We start from the raw sequence: 11,675 nt of genomic DNA on the forward strand, positions 1-11,675 counted from the left end.
CTGAAACAAGTATTACTATGTGTGAGCTAGAAGAATGGGACTGGATTTATAGAACAGTTCAAGAGTGCATGCATTTTATAGATGTTAGAAACATGTATGAGGTGAAAATGAATCACCTGTTTAATTTTATCTATTGTCAACATTAAGATTAAAGTTTTATTTTAAAATATTCATCTTCCCTGTAAATCTCTGACTAAATGACTGAAGTTACTTTTTTATATATATCTAATCCTAATTTCTCTGCCTTTTTTAAGCATGTTAATTATATTCATGAACCTTTGTCGCATTATTCACTTGGAAGGCCTTGATTATGCATTACACATCAAAATTTCATAACTAAACATCCAAGATATGCACTGTACTCAAAGGTGAAATGACATTATTAAGTCTCAAATCTCTAAAAATATATGTAAATCATAATAAAAGGGTTTTCTTAGTTAGAAATAATTTAACATTGAGGCAGACTTTGATTTTGTTCTATTACATTGTTCAAAAATTATTTTGCATAAAGAGTGCTCAAGGAAGAGCTGATAATGAAAACAGTGGTGGCGATATCACTATACACATTACCTTTCTAGGAGTTAAATTTAAGAGAGTGTTTCTCAGTCTATCACCTAAAAATAGCCCAAACTAAAAGTGTTTGGACACAATCATGTAGACTCTTCCATGAGATAAAAACTTTGAACACACAGCAGTTCATAGACTCTGTTATAGACAAATTTAGTCTAGGAAAGTTTCTACTAAAGAATAGCTAGATACAAAGCTAGAATTGGGTCTCTGTGTAGGAAATAGGCTACCAATTTTTCTATTCCATATAACTGTTTATTGACTGGTCTGGCTATATGCTGAGTGCTGAGAGAGTGGGCAGAAAAGCTTGGTGTCCAACAAACACCTCACTGGTCTTCTGGTGACTCCAACAGACAGAGCAGTTTCTTTACTGTCATCATCTGTGTGAAATTTCTGGTGTTTCATAATCTCTGGTGATCTGATATCCTTATGTTCACACAATAGTATGAATATATTTCTCCTACTTCTCCTCCAAATACAGATGCCTTAAACTGGTGAACTGAAAGAGTTAAGAAATGTGTGAATTTCAGCACTTTAAGTTATTTATTCCAGGGCTGACCCTGGAATAGTTTATCTATTATTCAGTAATACATTGACTGCTCCAAAGCTAAAATGTACTCATTGAGATTTAGCCATGGAATTCAAGATCAGCTTCATAATGGCTGTTCCTTTATTTGATGTGAATGGCAAGTAGTTAATGTAAAACTGCTGTACTAGTGCTGTCATTGTGGGGTTATGTGCTTAGTAGCCCAGACTAAAACATTCCAAATCCAAGACAGATATAATCCATTTATAATCTTTCTCTTGATTATTATGTTCTGTCACATCTTTACTGCTTTCTTTTGAGAAATGCTTACTTCACCCATATGCTAACTACCTTCAAATTTCAAAATTACCTGTAATTTTAATTAATGCCATACATTGTGATGAACCTGTAACTGTATGTTGCCATGTCTGCAAAGCTACAGGTGTCCTCTGTGGACCTTCATTAGTTCTTTGATGGTAAAGAAAGTTCTGCTTGATGGCCTGTTGTTTGTCTGCTGATCAAATTCTTCAGGTCCATCATGTTTCCACTGCACAGTTGCTGCAGCTGGGCTGCTTTCCTAGCAGGAATGTTACTGCCATTGCCTGCACCTGGGGCTTAGGCTTTTCATGGATTAAAGCAATCTTGCTCTAGAAGTGAGATGGCAAATAGAGAGAAACACCTAAGGTAAACTGGATTGCCTCCTACTGGTTTTGAGAAAAACCTTAATTCTGTGCATTATCACTGAAACTGTTCTGAGAAGACTGAATTGCCCCACAGGGCCAAAGCTATTAAAATTTTAATTTGGAAAAGTACTCAAGTTAAAAAGAAAACCATACAAATGCTCTTTTTCTAACCAAATCCAATACTTTAAATAACTGTTAGCATATAGCAGAGTAACAGATCTTCCTATTAAAGCAGGAATAAGAAATAACTTCCTTTTGGAAAGACAAACTTCTGAGTTTACATCTTGTGAATTGCTTTTCATTATTTCTGGTATTTGCTTTATTTCTGCGTTGTGACTCACAGAATAAATATATGTTTTGCCTTCTGTGTTCTTGATTACACACTCGGTTTTCTGATAATAGGTGGTGTAGTAGGATAATAATGGTAATGTACCTACTCTCACACATTCTGTGTAGGGGTAATTAACTATATACACAGATGGGCTGTTGAATTGCTGTTCTACATGACTGCTCTATAATCAGGTATCTTACGAGCCAACATAGCCTTAGCTCAGGTTAACAGCCACAAAGAAATCTTCCTAGCCATTGGGTCTTAACAATGTTTGGGCATGTGGAGCAAACAACAAAATGGCTTGTGCTATTAAGTGCTGGAACAGCGTGAAAGGAAGAATACAGTGGGTTTCTGAGAACTGTAGGACAGATTATGTGAAGTTCTTTTGTGCATCCAGCACTTAATGTGTCTCAAAGGTAGACAAAGGATGGCAGCATGGATAAGAGCAGAGGAGAGAAGCATGTCTTTGTCCTTCTTTATATCTGTGTTCCCAGTAGCTGGCCATGCCTTTGTCCTTGCTTATTTTAGTGTTCTCAATAACTGGCATATCTCTAATAGTTCATAGGATGAAATAGATGATTAAATTGCATGCACTGAAGAGAGATTAACTTTTTGGATAGACAATGGTGCTAAAAACACCAAGGTTGTAGGTTTGATTCCTGTATGGGCCATTCATTTAAGAGTTGGACTTGATGATCCTCGTGGGTCCCTTCCAATTCAGAATATTCTGTGATCTTGGGTTCAAACAGGCATTCAAACAAAGAAATTTTGCCATTTTTATACATTTCTTGCCTTTGTCATAGAAAATGTCATAGCATGCTTTGGATTGAAAGGGACCTTCAAGTTCCTACCCTCCTGCCATGGGCAGGGATGCCACTGACTAGTTCAGTTTGCTCAGCACCCCATGCAACCTGGCCATGAACATTTGCAAGCCAACAGGATCTGCAAAGTTTGGGCATTCTTTTGTGCTAGTGACACTCATTTCAAAGTCAGTAATTCTTGCTTTTCATTTATTACAAGCACAAAAATTTCTTTTATAATCCAGGTTTTTAGGAGGGGAATACAGCTACAATGGTTTAATGATCAAATTGAATGGTGAGTGAAGAAAGATGTAACTGAAGTTATTATGAAATAGTAATAGAAAAGAGAGAGATAGGAATCTGGAGGGGAAAAAAGAAAAGAAATGAGTCACTGACAGCAAAATTGTATAGTAAACAAGACACCTGGAAATGGGAACTATCCATCAATATGGTATCACTTTATTCCATATATATTATTCTTAACACCTAATCTAATATCTTCTTCAATATAATTTTAAACATAGAATTATGCTTCCATCTTTCACTGACAATATTTGTACAATATTACCTAAACATAGGAGTCATTTTTGCAATTTAATAACCTGCATGATATTTACAAATAATTTTGTAACAGCATTCTTAGCAGGAGGATTCCTTGTTTGCAATCATCCTGTAGTAATTCCTCTCACAGCATCTCCATCTTTGTGTCAACATGAAGCCAAAGGCAAGAGGAAAAGATCTCGGTAAGCTGCTCTGGAATAGGTATGGTTGACTAAGTTAGATACTTTGAATTGAGCTCTGCTTTGAATATGTTTGCCTGTTCCTCGTCTGTAAAATGAAGTAACAGTATTGTCCAAACTCATAAAGTGAACATTGATACATGAAAGTCAGGTACATACTCAGATGTAGCAATAATGTGTGTCAGATAAATGGGTAGGCTCTGATTGCATGGGCACGTGCACTCATAGAGTCGGAGGAGGCACAGTATGTTTGTGACTTTAATGGGATGTGCCTTGGGTGCACACCTGCCTTTGGACATCAGCTCTGAACCCATCACGGTGACAGTTTGATGACAGAGTTCAGGCACTGAAATACTCCAAGGAAGAAACAAGCTGCTCTGGATGATCTCGGTAGATAGCCAGCTGTTGCAGGGCTTTTTCCTTTTTTACAGTGAAAGTCGCTTAATATATTAAAAAATAATTAATAATAATTAAATTTTAAAGCACTCTAACTTTCCTATTCTTTTAATATCAGTTCACTGCGAAATTTAAATAGTAATTCAGTAATGATTTAGCTTTGTATAAGCTTCTCAACATTTGAATGGTGATGGTTGAAGTGTGGCTTTTTGTTTGTGATATTCATAAAATTACAGTTCTCCTAGCAAGTCACACTTTTGTTGCTAAACAGTGTGAAATTACAATTTTAAAGGATGTTTCAGAAATTCAGAAGATAATTTTACGCAAAATAATTTTGCTTATAAAGTGAATGTTGTAGCTCTACTTGAAAGAAAGTTCTTTGGGGACAAAAAAAAAAGGCAGTACTTTGATCATACTGATGATTTAATGTTTGCTGTCACCTATCCTACTTTTCTGGTGCTAAGACTGATGAGAAAATAGTTTTAGCTTAACTTATGTAAACAAGTTCCATTCTAAGGGTATATGCATGTTGCTAGCCTGAGCATCACTATACAAGGGACACAAGAGAAAGACATTCCCTTGATGCAAGAATGGAATTCCCTTTGCTGGAAGGCATATTGTTTCAATAGCTCTAGGTCACATTCAGAGAGTTTCTGTAACATTGTCTATCTTTGATAACAAATTTGGTGGAAGATTCATGGTAAATACTGCCAAGTCACTTAAAATTATTTGAGAATCTGAAAGTATGTTATTCTTGATTAGCCTATGAGCAGTGAAAATCTTTTTTTGAAACTGGGAACATTCAGGTTTCCAGGAACATTAGGAATTCATCACTCATACCTGACCCAAGGAACCAGCCTAATTTTAAAGGAGTGAGCTCTAGCATGGCCCATTTATTTCAGCTGCAGTAACTCTCAAACTAAGGGCAAAGATCTACTAACATGAATTAGCTTCCATTAGGAAGCTACGCTATACATTACTGGGGCTCTGATTTCATCCGAATGTCAAACATCAGATCTTCACATCCTTTTCACCTTTAACTTATTCTTTTGTTATTTAACCACAAATCATTCATTCAGTTCCTGACAGAGCAAAATGCATTATCTTTCCCTTCAATTGTAATTTTAGCAAATGGTTAGTGAAGTCTGACACTAAGGTATCATTTTGTGGAGAAAAAGTCTGGGAAATTTATACCACTAAGCTCAACACAAACATTAAGACATCTAAAGTCTAAACATCTGCATCTGAATTAGTTGTCAGTACACTGCATTGAGAAGAAAGTTATAAACATCTTTAAAGAGACAAAGCACCCATTAATTTTACTCGTCTGCTGTAGGAGGAGATAACAGCCTCCCAGTACCCCAAAAAGGCTTACAGGAAAGCCAGAGAGGGGCCTTTTGCAACAGGTGTAGTGACAAGACAAGGGCAAATGTCTTTAAACTGAAAGATGTTTGGTTTAGTTTAGATATTTAGAGGATATTCTTTACCGTGAGAGTGGCGAGGCACTGGAACAGGATGCCCAGAGAAGATGTGGATGGGTCAGCCCCGAAAGTATTCGGGCCAGTCTGGAGGTGAGGACAGCCTGTTGTAGTGAAAGGTGTCTCTATCCATGGCACTGGTGCTGCAACTAGATGATTATTAAAATCCCTTTCAAAACAAACAATTTTATGATTTTATTCTCCCTTTTTTCTCCGTTGACACAAAGTGAGGTCTAGAAAATTCTTGGAGAGTTAAATGTATACAATATAGAAGTGGAAACTTTGGTGACATGAATTTTGATCATTGCATCTGAGAAGTGCTATTTTCAGATGTATATATTTTCTTACAGAAAGAGACTTAAAACCCTATCTTTATATTATGTATATATTATAGATTATTATTATATCTATATATTATAGATATAATAATTTTTGATAGTGTTTTGTAACCAAAGAAAATTATGAATGTTCTTCAGTTGTTTTCTGTGTTATTAAATATTACAGAATAACCTGAGTTAGAAGGGACGCACAAGAACCATTGAGTCCAGCTTTTAAGCAAATGGCCTGTGCAGGGATCAATCCTGTGACCTTGGTGTTATTAACACCATAGTCTAACCAACTGAGCTAATTCTTCCCCTATTTTGTGTTATTTTGGTTTAAATGGCATCTTTATTGTGCTAGGTCTTAGATATGCCTTTGCTAATTTTTCTGGGTAATGAGAGCTGAGCGTTTAGGAAAGCAACGTAGGAAGATGTGTAACATTACTTTCAAGAATACAGAAAGAAGAGGGCACAGTGTCTCAGTGGGGAGGTTAACAAGCCAGGGACAGTGAGTTACCTAATAGCTAAACACCTCTATATTGATTCAGGATTTTAACCTGAAGCGTAGAGAAGATTTGATTATATCTTTAAATATAACAATTAACAAGTGAAATTTTTTGGATAAACCAAAGGAAACAACTCATTTGGTGCAAGGTTCATATTGTATTTTATGTGTGGGAAATACAGAACATGTGTTAAGCTTTGAGTGTGTTCGAAATTCTGTGAGAGTAAACAAAAATATTGATTGTGACAGCACAGAAGATTACTCCTATTGTTATGTCAAAGATGAGATACTGGATAGGAAGATGTTGCTAAAAAAAAAGGAAGAAAAGATGCAGCCAGGAAAAAAATCCCAAGTATAAACCTGCACTGAATTTAACAGAAAAGAACAGTCTCTGATGAAAGCAATACTGTGCTGTAAATGCAATTGTTTGCTTAAACCAGCTGAAACAACTTTTTTGTATCACAGAATTTGTTGAATATAAGCAGCAATTCTGAGCAGTCCTGTCTATCCTCTAAACAATGGATCTACCTAATTTCTGTCAGTGTATCACAGGAAGTTAATTTCAGGTTGTTTCCTCATCCTTCACAAGGTCTTTTTCCTCAATTGATTTGAGATCAATTTGGCATTTGGTCTGTTCATTCCTACAAGGCCAAATCTATGGCCAAAAGCATTTTAATTATCTCTTTCTAATCAGTGAACTGGCAGGAGGTTGCTCAACTTGTCTTCTCATTTCCATTATTCTTCCATCTTTAGTTTCTAAGAGACTAGTGCAAATCTCTTGAGACACACAGTCTCAAATTAGTCAATATACTGCATCATTGCTTTCTTACATCCAGCATTCACTCTGTACCTTTCAACAAGATTGATAGGGCACGAGCCTGAGAGATTTGGACTTTGCCTGCTCTTGAGGGCTATAAATAAAGGAAACAACAATGCATTGTGTCCACCTCTTCTGTATTAAATACAAAGTATCAGAAAAAGTCAAGTGCTACATTGCAAATGCATCTGCATATATTTGTGTGTGGATGGAAAGTTGCCTATGCAGTGACTTCATTTCTGAGCCCTAGATATCTACCTTGTGGGCTGCAGCAGGTTAGATCTTCTGTTTAAAGAGCAGCACTTGAAAACATGGATTTACTTTTTGCCCTACTGTGAATTTTCCAGGTGGCCTTAGTTAAACAGGTTTTAGTACAATCCTTCTGTGTAGGTAGCTAAATAAAAAGCTGACCTTGATATCTGTTTGTTGTTCCCAACCTCAGTGGCAGATTTGTAATATAAATGAAAAGACTATGTAAATGATTCCTCAATATGAATAGGTGTGTTGCTCTTAAATCATTATCTTTACATCTTTGTGCTTCCCTTTTCATAGATGAAAAATGACATAGTCATGATAGTAATAAGAACAGTAACAGTAATACTTATAACAGTATCAGTATAAAGTTTATTTTCAGCAATATTTCTAAACTGTTTTGAATCATATGGAACAGAAATGTAAAAAATAGGTAAATAGAGAGCCATATTCTGCAAATCTTACCTATCCCATTACCCTGGTGCTTGTTACTTTCCTGTCCCACTTGTCTGGTCCTGGTTATCTCACCTACCTGGTCATGGTTGCCTTTTCTAGAACAGCCTCTTGAGCAACACAACGGAGTAACAGTAGAATAGGTCTGAACAACTTTACTGCTCTGAAGCACAGCTGGCCAGCATTCTAAAAGAAATTCTGGATTTTGTAGTTGTAGGTTAGCTATCAGTTTACATCCATTAAAATTCATTAAAGGACTGTGCACAATAAAGTGATGCTAAGTGTGCAATAGATCTGAAAGATAGTTCTGATCGTGCATAGAATTATTCCAATCATTTAAATGGGACCATAATATGCATCTACATGACTTTCTGATATAAAGCATATTTTAGTGTTTTTATTAAAGCAAAATATTTGCTGTAGTTTTCCAAGCCAAATGACAAAGTTATTTTAGTAAGTTGCTATCCAGTAACTGCCTTGGTTGATGTGAAAACCAGTTCACAGCCTCGTCACTGCTTGGTTCTTAATGAAATTCTTAATCTTCTTTCTTATATATAGCTGATTTTTCAGGAAAAATGGAATTCTTTTATTGTGCTGTACTATCCCTTCTGAACTGTGGCAACAGACAACAGGCTTCCTCTTTCTCCTCAGCGTTTGAGCTTGTGGACTGTTTGGGCTTGAATATTATGCAGTCCAACAAGTAAGAAAGTATAGCTAGATTTGACTTGAATACGAGATGCAAGGTCTGTCCCTGAGATTGTCAAGGTTTCACACATTCGTGTTTACAGATCTGTATGTTCCTATATGTTCCCACACTGTTGCCATTGAACTACAGAACTTAGAGTGCTCCTACTCACATTCTTTAAAGCAGCCTCTGCTCTTTGCCTCTTTGCTCAGCAATATCTCCTCTCTGCTTTGCAGCCTGTTTTATAGGTCCCCTATCTGGTAGGAATTGTCCATCAGAATGTTCTTCAGATCTCCTTTTCCCCTGCAATTCAGAGATTTTTTAGTGTTCTACAAGATTAGCCAGTCCTCTTCAGAGCTCTTTTCACCCCAACCCATCCCATTCTCTGCACTCAGAAGGAAAAGAGGTCTGCCAAAAAGTGTATAGGTCCCAAATTAAGCTGTTAGTTTTGGATACTGTGATAAACCTGCATAAAAGAGAAAACAATATTTTCTTGACCATCCAGTGGATACAAAAACAGAGCTATGAAAGAAGAAGTGACTGCCTCCATGCAAAAATTGAATAATAGTATTTTTAAGACCTAATCTTAATTTGCTATAAACTCACAGATCCTGCTTGTATGAACATTCTGACATCTCTCTCAGAAACAATTTTTTCAAGGTAGTAATGTGATCACTGATAACAGATCTTGATCTTGTGGTGATTTAAGATGTTATCACTGCAGTAGTCCAGCTTGCTTTTCTGCCAGAGGGGACTATCTACAGAGCAGGGCACAAAACTGAATGGATTCAGCTTTTTCAATCCATGTTCCTAGTATCTGAACACTAACCATCTTCACCTGCTGAAGTCTGCTAGATTTTAGGAGTCAGAGCATGAGAATTTTGCCTCAAATGCCAGGAGGAAAATCAACATGAGTTTGGCTTTGTCAAAGAGTGGAAGTGACATGATCAGTGATCAGAAACCATTAAGGACTAATTTGTGTGTGAAGCAGTCCTGTAGGATTCATGGCAGGAAGATGTCTCATCCACTGATTTCCAGGGAGATGTAGCTGGCATAAATTTGGAACTCCAGGAGAACTTTTGTGATTTGAATGCAAAAATATTAATGTTTCCAATATGACTGCTTAAGATATATTAAGCACTATAGTCAAACCACCCAAGTCTGACAATTAGTTATTCATTGCAAAAAAAATTACTTTCAGTATATAAAAAAAAGAAAGATATCTTTGATTTCATGCAATAATATAACTGTGCTTACAAAGTACTTTAAAAACACAGCAAACAATGTGCTGCTAAATCCTCTTATTTCTGGGCAATGAAATTAAGACAAATGATTTAATCTTCTTTTGCCAGTGCCTCCAAAATCAAGCACAAACAAAGTATCTTCCAATATCTTTCCAAGTACATTCTAGATACTCTAATTTTCTTACAGTATGATTGATCCATAACTTCCAAGTAATGAAATCTAAAATAAATGGGCTGGCAGATGTGGGCTCATAGGCAGGTCTGAATCAAGCAGTTATAATGTGCTTGCTTTGCTGTCCTTGCTTGAAGCTAGAGTCACAGGGAGACAACCAGTGTCATGTTTAATTAATCAGGCTGATTTACTTCATACAAGGAGATTAATCAGAAAGATGATCAACCACATTGACAGGATTAGTCACAGAAAGGCCTCTTGCTACACAGAGAAGTATCTCTAAGTTATCAAATGTGGCCAAATTGTGAAATTTGCTGGCTTTGGTGGCACAGCAGCTGTTTGCATGGCCTGCAGAATGAAATACTTTACTGATTTTCTCTCATATATTGCAAATATCTGTGAAAATTGATGTATTTGCTATCTCATATCATCAAACCTCTTGGGTGGTCCTCAATTTCTTTGACAAGGCTCCGAATTAGAAAAATGAACTTCTGTTTAAAACACAAAGTTTACTCCAAAAACAGACTTGAGGAGCCACTGAGGCACTTAAGCCTGTCATGTATGGCAATACACTGTGGCAGACATGATGTCATCCTGCTGCCTGAAAGCAATCTATTTTTCATATCTTTTTCACAACATCATTTCTCACACCAGGCCATCATTTTTTAATGTAAAGGAAGTGTTATCACATTTTTCACATGTACAGCCTGCAAGTTAATTATAAGAAGACTTGTCTTTCAGCAGCAATGTGAGTCTTTGTATGCCAAGACATTTTAAGACGAAGTTAGTTCCAAGGTATCCTTACAGTCTCCATGCCTGTGATTTTGCAGGTCTCTAATTCTCATTTGCTGTGGTTAACTTTCAATTAAGAGTTAAGAGAGGAAGCTTAGTACCATGTGCACATTTAATAAGTCTCTGTTTAACTAAGTATTTATAACTTGAACATCTCCTAGTGTGTTGCTTAATTAGCAATACTTTGCAGTATAAAGTGTTTAAATACTTTATATTTAAAGATTCGAGAATAGAAACTCTTATTCACATTCTTGCATTTACACGACTTAATTTTTTTAAAAATTCTAATAGATAAAGTTAAAAAATAATATTAAGCCATTCATTCTTTGCAGGTCTTCCCATAAAAACTTCACATTTTTACAGTAGAAAAACATATATTAATACTGTTGGATTGTTGAGGTTTGAGGTCTATGATTATTTTTCTCATGGAAGTATATATTTTGTTTCAGGGCAAGCTGCAGTATAAATTTATTTAATGCTGCATTCAATGTGCATTAAGGCTTTGATTCAATATGTACTATTGAAAGTCACAAGTTTAGCTTAAAATACAATTATTGCTAAGTAATTTTTTCCTTAAATAAAAAAAATCAATTTTAATTGCAGTAAACTTGTGCTGCAGTATTTCTACTTTAATAGAAGTTTTTTTTGGAAAATAGAATACTAATATGGGAGGGTTTTTTTGGGATACTTTCTATTATGGGGCCAATGACTCAGTGCAGTTTTTACCCAAATTCCTAAACTCCTCAGGAATGTAGTGAACTGACCTAGTAACCAGAATCCTAGTAAACCCAGCCTGTTTGCAAGTGTTAAGCTGATGTGAACTCTGACCACATTTTTGTATCAGTCTTTCTTTTCATCTGAAAAAGCTTGTGAGTGATGTGCTCAGTCTAAAGGTTGTTCTCTTGAATACAAAG

The 11,675-nt window shown here is 35.9% G+C and overlaps 1 long non-coding RNA gene across 1 annotated transcript; it reads left to right on the forward strand.

The window, feature by feature from the left end:
• Positions 1–263: 263 nt before the first annotated feature.
• Positions 264–7,281, forward strand: LOC146444946 (uncharacterized). The gene is made up of 2 exons (XR_014850911.1): positions 264–368; positions 6,812–7,281. It is a non-coding gene; the product is annotated as an uncharacterized LOC146444946 (long non-coding RNA).
• Positions 7,282–11,675: the final 4,394 nt, after the last annotated feature.

This window comes from Lichenostomus cassidix, chromosome 1 (assembly GCF_008360975.1).
Source record: "Lichenostomus cassidix isolate B80296 chromosome 1, HeHo_3.0, whole genome shotgun sequence".
In the NCBI taxonomy this organism is placed as follows: domain Eukaryota; kingdom Metazoa; phylum Chordata; class Aves; order Passeriformes; family Meliphagidae; genus Lichenostomus; species Lichenostomus cassidix.